Genomic DNA, 14,817 nt, shown 5'->3' on the forward strand with positions numbered 1-14,817 from the left:
CTTCGTCTACTGAGAAGCAAAATCTCACCACTAACAAGTATACAGCCATTATTTCACATTACTTCAGTGAAAAGCCATTCTCAAACATACTTGTCAGAGCGACCGAAAACCTTGAAAATTTACATAGCACAAACCCGATTTTAATCATTGGATGTAGCGCTACCTGGTGGCCTAACATATGTACTGCATCAGCATTAGCCAAACTAACCACCTTGCAACAAATACATGCTTACCTTACTTCATTTCACTTTCATTGCCAAAACCCACTTTTTAATTTCAGCATCAAGCAACAGAAGTAAAATAGAGATCTTTTAAAAACAAAATGTTATTTGTACATTAACAATCTTGAACCGTGAATTTAAGACCACCCCCTAACAGATCTAGATTATTCCCTAGACACGAGTTCAAATAAAAATGCTTAGTTGCAGCTATGATCCAAGTGTAATATATACGTAATATATAACCATACAAATAGAAATTGTGACTCATTTTGCTTTAAGATAACGCAGCAAATACTCCCAAAAGCTAGCAAACACAGGGCTGCTGCAAGACTATGTGTCACTGCTCCAGAACAGGGCGTAACAGTGGATTAAGGCCTTTAAACATCAAGGAATATAGGTGGATGACAGCCCTTCTGACAGTGCAGCAACAGATACAAAATTACATGATGAAAACCATGGCAGAGGCTCAGATACCCGATTTTGCCACCATTCAGGTCTAAAATGTTACGGTTTTGAATTTTGCAAAACAGCAAATGTTTTTTCAGTTTTATCTAGCTGAGATTCTGCACACAATACAATTAAATGCTAAAGGGTGCATCTTAACCTTCTCTGTACTTCCTGTTACCATTGATCTTTTTCCAAAGAGGGAAATTAAACTGACGTGTAGAATACAGATGAAGACAATGGTTAATCGCGTCAGGCAATTTTGAATTCAGCAGCCCATACATGCCAGGGAAGACAGATTTATGTGGTCTTTAGAATGTAACACAATCGTTTGCATTTCTTTATATTAGAACTCTTTCTAGATTTTTATTCATGAGATAGAACTGCAGAGTACATCTCTAAAATGTGAGACAAAACAAATTATCTCACTCAAAGCAACAAAATGGAAAAAGAATGGTTGTGATGCTTAGTTAAGGATGTTACAACTTAGAAAATGAAAATATTATTCCTTTAATCACAAGGAATGACTTATTAGATCATACCAAAGACATAGTAGCCTAGTACCCCACCTCTGGCCACAGCACCAGCAAAGGCATAAGAATAAGGCACAGAAAGAGTGATACTTCTGAGAACACTTCTCCAGTATGTAAAAAATTGTGACTATACAAGCTTCCAAAACAGTAAATGTGCTTGAATTTAACAGTTCTTGGTAACTGTTTCTTGCATGAAGTCACTAATGACTGACAAATACAAAATTCATATATTGTCAGTATTGTTTTTGGAAAGCAAATTCTGAATATACTTCTCTGAACAGGATGTCACGATTTTGTCTATGTATCTTGGAACAGCCATTGGTCAGGGTGCAAGCTCTTAATGCCTTCTCTGTAATACCATTCTATTCCTACATGAAAATCTAAGAACCATTTAAAGGCTTTTCTATTGCATTGCAATCAGATAACCACATACATTCATATGTTGAACTCACATGAAAATCGAAGTATTTTCTTTTACAGAGTATTTAGACTACATGATGTTGAGAAGCTAGAGAAACATGAAGTTGATAATTATTAAAACCATGCACTACAAAGCCTTTAAAAGTAAAAAATGCAGACTGAAAGAAACTGCATTTAAAAAAAACAAAGCTTACTACCCAGCTGGAAAGCACGGTTCAATCCTTTAACAAAATACAGGTGACCAAGTTGAATTCTCCCCTGTGCCCCATAACCACTAGATGTCAGCATCCACTACCGCCATCATTTCACTACATCTTTCCCTGACAAGTGGAAGGCTGAGGATGGCATGCACAGGGAATTCGGCTTTGCATAAAATCTTGGTATCTCCCCATTACTGTTCATCTGATCTTCTTGAAGACATTTCAGATCTTCAGAGATAAAATTTATATCTTTGTGTAAGTATAACTATTACCCAGCACTGATCTCTGTGAGATTTTGGCTAGACATTCTTCAGAAGCATCTACATGTATATACAAAAAATATTTATATATAATCTCCTACCTTCTAAGAACATTTAAAGAAGGAAAAAGCCATCTGTATTTCAAATTCTACGCTGACATCATGCACTCATGTGCAAGACTTGGGGATTTTTTCAATTTTGTTAAAGTTTTGACTATTTGGGGTACGTTAAGGTGTATTGGGTGTACAGGATGAAGAACAATGGACTGCTGTTGCACTTCTATGAGGCAGTAACACATGACTAGCTTAACAGTAGTCAGCTGTTTTTGCTTCAGAGCAGGTACTCAAGCAAACATTTACTGGAATTACACAACATCAATGAACTTGGCTTAATTCATCTTATTCTTACCAGTCTTATTCTTCCATGAGTCTGACTCAAATGCAATCAGGTCTGTAACATCGCAGGAATGAAGCTTTTGTTATTTTTATAACATGGAATACAATTCCTAGCCAGTGTGAGCAATTGGTAAAGTTTTCCACTTAGAAGATTTTCAAAGAGTTCTTGGCTTCCACAAACTCAATTGGGAACCCTCTAATTTGTTTTCAACAGGCAGCAGGTTAGACCCCATGACTTACAGCACCTTCAGACTGCTGTGGCAGATACACACAGCTCAGATAATGCCAAAGAATAAATTACTTATGTAATTTGCATAAAAAGTACTCCAAGCTGATATATCCTTCCCTGTTACATTTTATGTGCCATTTCAGAAATCATTCATAGATCAATGAACTCAGTTACTTTAATTCTCCCAAATTTTACAGTAAGGATGAACCAAACATAAAATACATTGGCAGATTCGGGCAAAACAAAATTCTATATTCTATAAGCTATGAACATTTTATCACATCACTTCAACAAAGGGCTGATGAATGATCCTGGCATTTCTGAATTTAGCAATTCTTCCTTGCTCAGATATGAAGCATTGCAGAAGCTATAAATGTCCAAAGTCCTGCCATTCAATCTCACTAAATTATCAGATATTCATTTCTCTTTCAGCTACATTACTTAAGAAAGGTTGCATTTACGGAAAGAAATTTGACAAATAGCATCTTGGTAGGCTGGTGGGGCAGGCCTAAGCTACAGAGCACTTCCCAAACTGAATCCAAGATAATGTTTCTGCTGAGAAATGACACAGTAATTTGTGTACTGATTGTAGGTGCAAGCAAGGTGCCAGTGTCACCCCTAACCAAAGTCAATATATTTGGGTTGTAATTCTATCTGTGGTTTCAAACAAGGCAAATCATTCAAATCTGCATTTTAAAAATATAAAGAGTTGATTCTAGAAAGGAGTGAAAACATGTTCTCTCCTTAAATGTGAGGTGTACATTTTACTGAACCATGACAGTATGAACAACCACGTTGATCAAAATATCAGCCAGCACAAGAATACTACAACAGGCTTAAGAATAACTAACTAATACACAAGATAAAACAATAAAAGCAACATAACTTATCCTAAGCTGAAATCTTGACCCAATATAAGTCTGTTAAAACTTACTCTTTTCTTTAAAATGCCAGGAAGTCAATCTGTATTATCTTTATTGAATATTAGTAGATTAGGTCCTAATTTAAGGGCTTTGACTTAATCTGAAGTATATGTCTATCTACTAGGTGGAATACTAGGAGATGAAAAGCAGCAGCACAATGTACTCCATAATGCCAACATTCACAGATTTAGCTTGACGTTCACTACAGGCTATTTCATATTTTGTGTAGAAATATTAAAATTATTTTCAACATGTGAGTTACTTTTCATGTACTTTTTTCCTAAGCCACACAAATATTTTGCAAAAGACACTGTGATTTGAAAAAGTCACTGATCATTACACATACTTGGACTACATTAAGTTACTTCACTGGTAAAGACAAATTTGCCATTAAACACTTGCCAATTCCATTAATTTCAATAAACAATGTCTGTATCTCATCTCTTTTCCTTAGTCAACTAAGTATGGGCATTTGTATACCACAGTCTTTACTGCAGAAACTCATAAGTAGTTCAAGCCCTGCTGTGGGTTAACACTGTGCCTGTTCAAAGCACCCATCCATTGTGCCCAAGGTCACAGAAGGGGCCTGGGAGGAGGTGCAGATCTTTCTCCTAAAGGCCTTGTTTACACTGGATTCTTTTTTTTATACTGCTCTCCACAGCTATAACATAGCTGCAGCAGCTCAGCTAGTGGCAGTCTTGCATTACACAGGCCACTGGCACTTTAGATAAAAGTTTTTGAATTTGGGCCATGTGCCAAGTCCCATTAGCTTCCAGAAGGCCTGACTTCAGTAAGTGGCTTTGAAAACCCAAATCCTGACACTTGTTGTTTCTTGACCTCTTTAGATCTTTTTTCTTCCATTATTAGTTGTGAGTTCAGGACTACATCTAGAAGAATCATGGTTAAAATGCCTGCAGTACTTCCATCAGGACCATCTTTACTGGAAATGTAATAAATCCATGAGTAAATTTGGAAATTTGATATAGAATTTGGCTGGCTGTACAGTACTGTACTGAGTACAGTAAGAACCTTCTGATGTCTGGACATAAAGTATTAGGATCTATACTTTCATCCAGGAGTCCTGGCTAAAATTAAACTAGAAATTAAACAACCTTGCTGCTGAGCAACAAGTATGATTTGCTCTAACAGAAAAGCAGAAAATAAAAGTTACGTTCTGCTTGGTCTTTCCCACTCTAGAAAAGTAATTCTGTCCATAATGCTTTATAGGCAGATATTTTGAAAAAGTTAATCCTATTGTGATAATTACATACAAAGAAGTGTTCTGTTCAAAAAACCAAGCAAAGATACTTCCTTGAGAGACATTATCAAGAAGAGATACTACCTTGATTTTTATTAAGACCCAGTATTTTGATATTATTTTAGAGCACACATGCCCAAAATTACAATGTTACTCATGTTGATTTTCAGACATGAAAGCCTGAATAAAGTTGTCCCTCTACATTTGCTTAGTGGATACAATACTTGCTATTGAAGGTACTAAAATAAAGTATATAAGTTATGTAGGCTAAACAATCAGAAGGCTGTTAAGTGTACTAAATTCTCACAGTCTAAAAGCATTGTCATTTTATTTGTACCTGGTTTCTAGGTATTGTAAAAGCAACTGCTGCTAATAGTATAATTAGAAAATGGACTGAGGTCTGATTGTGATTAACAGTGAAGAAATCTTTTCCTCCGCACTACCATGTCCAAACTGCCTTTCCGACTGCTGTTATGGAATTAGAGCATAGGAGGAAAGGTGTTTCTCAAACATTCATATAACTAATGTCCATAAAACAAGCTCAACAATTTATGATGCTCTTTTTGAGCAGAAGTTCATTCAGGAAATCCCCATTTGTTAGGGTGTAGCTTCCTCCAGTTGATGAGATTGAGCTGCATATTTTAATCAAGAGTTGATTAACATTTTTTTTGCCCATCTTCCAATAAAGGCTCAGTAATAGGTTCTGCCCAAGGACTCCATGCTCTATTGTTTCCAGTGGAGACAGATGAAGCTATATTCTCTGTGGACAGCCTAATTTCCCAAGAACACATCAGCTGATCACCTGCTAACACTCTTCTGTAGCAGAGACATTTCTTTTTGTACTACTTGTAATTTTTTATTTAGCATATCTGAAATAGTACAATTAAAACCAGACGTAATCACATTGTTTAATATGCCAAAGGAGTGTGAGCTCTTGCAGGCATGACTTTGGGCATTGAGCTTCGTGACCAAACAAGGAATGCAAGCAAATAACATTTGAACATGGGTTGAAAATAATCAGCTTCACTGGAAAGTAATTCTCAGTGTGTGCAAAAATCAAGTCACCTCTGTATGCACAGAGTACACAGTATCTCACATTATCGCTTGCTTCCACCTCCTGATTAACTGAAAACCAGAAGATGGGACTAAACATTATTTCTGAAGGTACATTTATCACAGCAGCTCTTCATTTCCTGCCCACTCAACTCAGATCTTGTTTAAACCCCCCAAAATTATCTGTTCATATAACTGGCAGGTTATATTTTACCTTTTGCATTACCTAGAAGAGATACAGCAATCAAGACAGTTGCAAGGAAGCAACCGTACAGCTGACCCCCTATTTCTCCAGTAAGGATGACATAAAAGCTGTATGTAGGAAACAAGATTACATGGGATGACCAGTAGATGACAGCATATACTTAACACTAAATTGCTTCCAGTCTTAAATCCCTTAGTTTTTATTAAGCTGAATGAATACACTGTGCAACTCATTAGATACACCTGACAGCAACACAAAAACCTGCTCAAAAATAAAGCCAATATATAATGCCAATAAAAAGTATTCTAATTTACCAAATGATTTTAAACTGAAGAAAGAGTGGCCCATCTCATATACAATGTTTAGATTAGTGGAGATTAGTGGAGTTTTAGCCAAGTACACCAAATACACATCAGTTTTCTGTCTACAGAACAGTTTCATTCCCTTTTTTGTTTCAGTTGGTCTCCGCCCCTGGGAAACAGCATTTTCAAAAAGGTTTACTGTAAGATCATTAACAGTTCACATGCTTTAAGCAGAAGTTTTGGTTTTTTTCCTCTTTTTTCTTTAAAATCTCTCATTACACTTAGTCCACTTGACTGATTGCTGCCACTGAAGCATCACTAGCCTTACTTGCTCGCTCCTAAGATCTGCCTTCCCACCCCCCATTACTGATTTGTTTGGTTCTGCATCCCAGTCTTTTCACTCTGGTGCATCCAATTTAGAGAAATCATCACTCTTCCTCTTTTCATTAAACATGCTCAGAACACTTGGTATAAAATAAATAAAAATACTGACTAGTTCAGAAAATATGTATTTTTGAAAGGAGGTTTGAAGCCAAAGCACTAATTAGCCAACACAGATGCAGGAAGTTAGATTTTGATGATGCAGTCAGATGTAAAGGATGATAATACACAGTCAAAGAGAGGAAAATGATACATTATACCCTCAAGAAAGGGATTTGATTTGTTTGCCTTTTAAAGTCAAGTGCTTAAGCCGAATGAGATGAAATCCAGTTTTAATGCATGGAGAGGAACATCTGTGGTGCGGATGGTCCAGAATACACAACATATGGAGTGATCAGACAAAAGCCCATTTCAACTTCAGAGGAAAAAAATGCAACTATAGGTCCTAGAGAAAATCCACAAAAAGGGAGGGTCAGTGGTAACTAGCAAACACTGATGTTTCAGATGTAGCTGTAAGCAATACACCTGTGTAACAGCTGGTATCTTGGCCCATCCCTGGCTGAAGCAGACACTTTTCCTTTTAATACCAAAAGCAGATTCATTTCCTCTGTGGCGCAGTGAAGGAGAAAGACAACTCATACAGAACAGAACTGTAAAGTCACTCTTAATGTGTACAATCCAGTCATTTGGTGCACAAGATCTTTTTGCTGATAATGCTTTGTGCACCTATCTAGAAAGCTCTTGAGGCTACATAATGACATGAACATCAACATTAGGAGATTAGGACACTATGCTGCTATTAGTCTGAAGAGTCACCAGACAGTGCTCTCAATCTTCTCACTTGCCCTTTTTACTCTTATTCCAGGAATTTATGCACTAAGTAGTGTGATACTCAAAGCCCTTCTGTACTAACTTTATCTTTTGCAAATATTTGACAAAATCATCCTGTTCTAGATTTTTTGAGGACTTGAGCTGTAGAGACAGGGGAAAGCAAATACCTACTTCAGTCTCTCTTTGGGGAACGAACTAAAATAGTATGTCTGGGGCCAAGGGCTTTGTCTCCTACCCTGATGGACTTTGACACTGCAAATTTCAGTGACAGCAGGCATTTGATAGCATCTATCACTATATAAGCTGATAAAGTTCAAACTAATCTCATTTTAAAAAGTTACTTAGGGTGCTGCTAAAGTTCCATACTTTCCGACTCAGAGTGAAAAATGTATGCATAGTTCTTTCCTACTGATAGGAGCTTTTATCACTAATAGAAATCACATATTAGAAAACTAGAACCCTTTAAAGAGAATTACATTTGTTTACTCAACCACCCAGCTGGTTTGGTAGAAAAGTATTTCATGAAATTCTCAATTATTGTTCAATATTAGGAAGTTATTTCTGAAAACACTCTTGAAGGTATTTTAGAAGGAGAAAAAGTGATAGGCAACATGATAGAAGACAGAATTTTTCTTATCTTTCCCAAAATCGTCTCATGCTGAAGATTAGAGATCAAGTATTCTACACTGGTTTTAGGCAGGAAGTTCATACAGGTGTTGATGACTAATGCAAATTCTGGTTTCTTGCATACAATATTTAAGCAGGGGAGAGGGACAGATCTCCAAAAGTTGCAAAGTACATAAAGAGCATTTTGGTCAGATAAACTCTTACCTTCCCATAGAAGCATGAAGACCTTTCAATTATCTTGTTCTTCTAGGAGTGCTTCTATGAGAAAAAAGTTACAAGTTAATATTCTTTTGTTTCTAAAGTGATAAACTAGCAAACTTAGTTGTCAGATCAGAGAAAATAAATCATTCATTTTCCACTTTTTTTGGGGAAGATTCTTTGGTTTCAGAAGAAAAGCCAAGGAAGTATCCCAGCTGACATAAAAGAACCTTTCAGAGCCTTGAGAACTCTTCTAAGGCACACCAGTGCCATTACATCTATTTTCTAGAAAATATTTTTCTTGAAAAAGTGATAGGCACTTTTGTGATTTTAACAATTGGTGTAAATTCAGGATTTGTAAGCATTGCCCCTCATGTATTCTGTTCAAGGCTGCACAGTAGATCAGTATCAGCCACAACTAGGAATCTGGATTTCCGATTTCTCTATTTGTGACACTTTCACTAGATTATAATTTTTCCCTTGAGAAAAACTCACAAATGTTATTTACTCAGCTACTATTGGATACCAAGCTGACAAATATTTTATTTAGTAGATAGCTACAAGCTGCTAATGTTCCTTGTAGAATTGTACAAAACACTTGGGATTAAGTGGCAGAGGCACCTTAAATCAGGGCTAAAGGACTGCCATAAGCATAAAAAGCCTCACTGTCAATGATATTTACAGTTGCCATTTCCCACCAATAACTATGGCAATGTGCTTGTGGAAGTATCCTGCATTCCAGCTTCTTCTCAGACTCATTTTAATGCTGTTCCAATTCATGAATATACAACTGTAGATACAGCAAAATAAATCTGTGCAAGCCACATGAGACCTTCTTGAGGTATATGTAATAATGCATGCAGATCTTTCCCTGTTCAAATGACAAAGCAGCACTTTAGGCAGCTCTCACATGAAGTTTTTTTTTAAAAGCTCTGAATACAGAATCAGGCTTTGAATTCACATAGGCAATGCTGTATTGGCTAGAATGGAAAATAAGATTTGTGCATGTCAAAAGCCAGAATAACTGCATGAGAAATAACGGCAGACGCAGAAGAGTTCTTAAAGACAGGAAAGAAGCTCTCTTACTAAAGAGATCCAAATTAATACAACACCACATCTGTATAACTGAAAATACTACCAGATAAAACAACATGTGCTCAGTCTAAAGGCAGTAAGACATTAAAGTTCCTATAACATTTTAATCAGAAAAATCAAATACAAGAATTAAACAGACATGACTTAGGCAATTATTTTAAGTTTTAAAAATTAATTAGTTTTGCATTCATTCATACTTGAACTTGTACATTAATACCAAATAGAGTTTTCCAATAAGTCCATGAGAACATACTCTGCATACTTAAAAGCAGATAAGAGTTAACTACTTATGAGATATAAGCAGAAATAAATAGCATCATGACAATTTAATTTCTTATCTACCGCCAGGACCACCACAGTAAACTGGAGGAAAGCATCAAAATTACACCTGTTGGCAAGGATGCATAAAGAGCCATTACAGGCACAGGACTGACAGCATAGGAAACTCCAGTTACTACTCTTCATACTTCTGACATTTGTGCATTAGAAGTAGGAAGCATAAAGAGCAAGGCTACAACTGAACACCTTTGCTACACTGTTTCATCTGCTCATCACAGGCATCATCCCCAAAGACCCTCATATTTGGATGATCCTTAGATATGACATTAAAAGCCTATTTGGCTCTGACATCTCAAACACTGGATCCTTGTAGAAGGAGCCTGCAAGCAGAAATTTGACAGATGCTCTTCGAAGTGAAATGAGTTTCTGTAAGTCCGTTAAATCCTAAGGAAATAAGCTTTTGGTTCACCAGTGTTTTGAACTTGTGTAACCATTAGTTATACCTACAGAAATCCAATATAATGGTAGCATTTGCCTCCAACACATACAGTACAGATGTCTACAAAGCCTTTAGTACTATTGTGAGAAGACTTATCTTTTCACTTAAAAACTGCTTATTAGATATTAAAAGATACAAGTACACACAAAGCAGAATGATGAATTGTAAGTTTTATAGATTCTACTCTGCAGGATATAGTCAATAGCAAAAATGTCATTATTTACTGATAACAAAAAGTTACATATAGTTATCACAGATAAGCCAACAACTTGTCTTCATCTGGAATGGCCTATTTGCAAATTGGGCCATAAAAAAAAAACTATTTCTGACAACCAGCTTAAATTTCTTTTAAAAAATTCCCTCAATGATGCTAAAAAACGACTCATGATTCATCTTGTGTGTTATGCAAGGAGGTACCACTGCTCATGTTTCATAGCTGAATGATGAGCCTTGTATCTCTATGCCAACTCTAGCAGGAAGCCTTCTGTGCCTTGTGCTGGTCTGTATCACAGAGCAGCTTCAGCACTTTTCCATTTATGTCCACATATAGCACATTAAAATTATAGTTATCACTTTCAAACGTTCCTCTTCTACTGGTGACAGTACTACCAGTTATTCAAGTCAGCATGCAGCAACTCCTTTACTGCATAGCACAGGGCAAGCCATTTTACTTTTGAGTGCCCTTCCTGCAACCCCACAGTGAGGATTAACTAATATTTCCAGACTGTTCCTGGAAACTTAAGTGAATTTCTAATAAAGATTTGTTACCTCCTGCATCTACAAGAGCAACCATGCATGAAAGTCTGAGGGTATTTCTGAAAAAGCTCCAAAAAAAACTGCTGGAAAGGAAACATTCCATTCCAAAACCAAATCCATGCATAGCTCATGTGCTGATGACTATAATTACTTATTCACTTTGAAATATACTGTTATGATAGTTAAGACTTACTAACTTGTGGAAAGTACCTGAAAGAAACTGCAAAGCTATTTTAGGACATGAAGCACAAAACATTTAGTGTTCATGTATTTTTTTTTAGAGCCCTTTGTATGTCAAAAATTATTTCCTCAAACAAAGGAAAGATTGTTCTTGGAAGACATACCAAGGAAAAGAAAAATACATGTTGTCAGACTTGAAGTTAAACCCCAAATAGCAAAGTAAGCTTAAAATGTTTGGTCTTGTTATTTATTTGGTAGAAATTAGAACTCTGAACTCACCTGCAGACTCTTACCACTGTCTTTTAGGTGTAGAGAAGACAATATAAGAATAGTTGATTTTGCTTTTAAAAATAATGTTAATTCTATTCTGTGCACATCTTACGGTACTAAGCATATAGAAATAACAAGTAGAGATGTTGCCTTCATTCATCCTACACTAAGCAAAAGACTTCAAAACAAAGAGGTCAGTTAAACATCAGGTCCTCTGTTGGTTGGGATCAGATCTATTTTTTTCCTAAACAAGCTTTAAAATTAAGATGTACAATGATAATCAGTTTTCAAAATTTCATTGACAGAAATTCAAGTCTAAGAAGCTAGGCCTATTTCTTAAAACCTTTGGGTCAATAAGTAAAAATCACTTTTCTTCCCAGTTCAACACAACCTGTTTTACAGCTGCTGTTTGTCAGCTCAAGAACACTTTTATGTACCTGAAAGCAATATGAAAGTACTTGATGCATTTTAGAGAATGCATTATTGACATTCTCATATATTATAAGCTGAGGGAGAAATGCATATTGATACTAGTAAAGTTGTTCCAAAAAACAAATAAGAAAACATTTAAGATTTTATTAGATACTTTATGGATGTTGGATTACCCAACTTCAGCAGTGACATAAGGAGAGCACTTCCAAGCTTTGGTATTTTGTGCATTTCATTTAATGTAAATACACATTTTACCAGACAAAACATCTCAGCTGCTTTAGCAATGGCGCCCCACTGCCAAAAACTCTCCCTGTGATATCTTGAGCCCAACAAGACCAACAGCAAGTTTTATTTCAATTTCGATATGGGTGGATTTTATTTTTGTTAAGATACTAGTCATTTAACTACTACCATATGGAAACATCAAACTTCATAAAGTACAACAAATGTACTGTATGATTTATTCCCCAAAGAGAACTCAGCGTTAACAACATTAAAACTTCTTTCCAATCACCACTGGTACTGCTTTTCTTTTTCTTTTTTTTTTTTTTTTTGAAAAGTCAGGATTAAACAGCAATTACTTAGAAAGCAGCATTACACTAAATTTGCTCATTTGCAGTACTGACAAGCGGTACAATAACTAGATATAGTTACTAGGTGTAAAAACCTTATTAAAGAGAAATAAGGATTAATTAGGGTTGCAACTCTAGAATCAGAAGGCCAGCTTCCTAAGGTTGCTTCATGGCTTTTTTTTTTGACCTGCAGATTGTTACTGTAATAAAATGCCCTCAGCAAGTTAGCTCAATGGGGAATCTTTTATCACTCACATACACTATGTGACTAAATAACATGATTCCAAGTCAGGTTGAAATTATTTATGTATTAGAAGGCCTTAAGTTTTGAGTTCAGACCTTTCAGTGGAGTGAGTGGGCAAGCTATCTGGCTAGGGTTAAACCACGACAAACACACAGCAACTGTCTGCCATGCCAGCAGTCTGAACCCAAACACATAGGCTTGTTGAAGTTTCTTATTTCTATTGTACTTGACCATATTGTAGTAAGCCCCAATCTTAAGTATTATCTGTTAAGAGATTTCTCAGAGTAGTAGCTATGTACTTTTGAAGAAAAAGAAGCAACTTTAAAGTTTCAGGCTCTTTTGACATCACCCACTCCAGTAAATCCTTCTTTTCTGTGATATTTACATCACATCCCAGGAAAAATAAATCTGAAAGCATTATCAGTTAACTATCTAGACTCAGGAAAAAAGCCTTGGGATACCAAAAAAACCCCAACCAACAATGAAAATTCTATTGGAATGTCAAAGGAAGAGCACAAAAAAGACAGTTTCCCCTTTTATTTGAAAACTCTTTTGGGAAAAAAGAAATTTTAATAAGTGCCATAAATTGTGATTACCAACAGGCCAGAACACTGTTTTAAAAAGACAAAGCAGCTTAAACATGATAGGAACACAATTCAAATGCAGCGTTCACTGTTGCAGCATAAGACAGGTCATTTTAGACCAACAGGCACTATGTTGGCCCTGCTGGACTAGCTTCATCATGAACCAGAAATGAAGCTAGTTCCATTTCTCCTGGTCATGTTACAGGTAAAAACATGCAAAGAAATATCCCGCCTCCTGTGTACTCAGCAGAGGTAGAGATGACTGTTACCTGAGGAAGAAAAATCAGTCTCAAAGCCTGCTGTCCTGACTTACCTCAAGCACTATGGCCTCTGTTTCCACAAAGAGAATTCTTATGTATTGAAATAGGAAGGATACAAGTGCTTGAAGTCACAACCTGGAGGAACACCACAAGGTGCCCAGACAACTAGAAGAATCTCCCTCCCGCAGAAGGAGCAACATGCTACCCGGCTAGAGCAAGCTGCTCACAGCAGACAGCAAAGTCAACTTCTCACCTCAAACGAGCCACCATTATCACCTCAGCGACCGGACAGCGCCTTCCCGCCTTCGCCTCGCGCCCCTGCTTCTTCCCGCCCAGCACCAAAACTCGCGCAGTCGCGCGCAGCCCTTCCCTCTCGTGTGCCGAGCCCTGATTGGCTGCCGGCTGCCGGCTGCCCGCTCTTTAGCCCGAGGCGGCAGCGGCCGTTGCTTGTTCCCGTTGGTGACTCGCGTTTTCAGTCCTCAGAGGCTTCTCTTGGTGGTAGAGGTGGGTGAGGGTGGTGCTGTGGAGCTCAGGGGGCGCCTGGAGAGTGAGGAGCTGCTGCAGGAAATCAGGTGAATTTCTTTGTGGCAGTCTCTCTTCGTAGGTGGTGTTTGTTGATCTGTGCTGTGCTGCAGTTCTGAGGAGAGGGAGAAGCTGAGGGGGGCTGTGCTGTGCTGTGCTGTGAGGTAAATTCGGGACCTAGAGGGGGGTGCTAGAATTAAAGTAAGAGTAAGCGTTATGGAGAAGGAAAAACAGACCAGTCTACAGAAACAAGATGGCAGCTGTGCTCCTTCTGCCTGTGTTAAGCTTTGTTTATCTTGGGGTTGGAACTAGCAGTGGGTTTTGTTTGGTACAGGGACACCTTCCCCTAGAGCAGGTTGCTCTAAGCCTTATCCAACCTGGCCTTGAGCACTGCTAGGAACAGGGCAGCCACAGTTTATCTGGGCAACCTGTGCTAGGGCCTCACCACTCTCTCAGTAGAGCATTTCTTCCTAATAATTTAAATCTACCTTCTTTCACTTGAAAACCATTACCCCTTATCCTATCCATGGCCTCATTTTCTGGAAGACTGCTTACCTTTTCTGTTCAGCCACAGTTATGCTAATCCCTAGAAATGCATGATACATACTTCTGATAGTAAAAACTTACTCAAACCTGTTTTTCAA

The 14,817-nt window shown here is 37.3% G+C and overlaps 1 long non-coding RNA gene across 2 annotated transcripts in view; it reads right to left on the bottom strand.

The window, feature by feature from the left end:
• The window catches only part of LOC133213267 (uncharacterized), a 141,225-nt gene extending 127,228 nt beyond the window's left edge, over positions 1 to 13,997 (bottom strand). For both annotated transcript variants that reach the window (XR_009725753.1, XR_009725752.1), the window contains exons 1-2: positions 13,905 to 13,997; positions 8,487 to 8,540 (exon numbers count right to left, since the gene is read on the bottom strand). This is a non-coding gene — a long non-coding RNA (uncharacterized LOC133213267). The remainder of the gene's footprint in view (positions 1 to 8,486; positions 8,541 to 13,904) is intronic.
• Positions 13,998 to 14,817: the final 820 nt, after the last annotated feature.

Source organism: Neopsephotus bourkii, unplaced genomic scaffold, assembly GCF_033783945.1.
Source record: "Neopsephotus bourkii isolate Nb327-2 ecotype Australia unplaced genomic scaffold, CSIRO-AGI_Nbou_v1 NB_795, whole genome shotgun sequence".
NCBI classification, from domain to species: Eukaryota; Metazoa; Chordata; class Aves; order Psittaciformes; family Psittacidae; genus Neopsephotus; species Neopsephotus bourkii.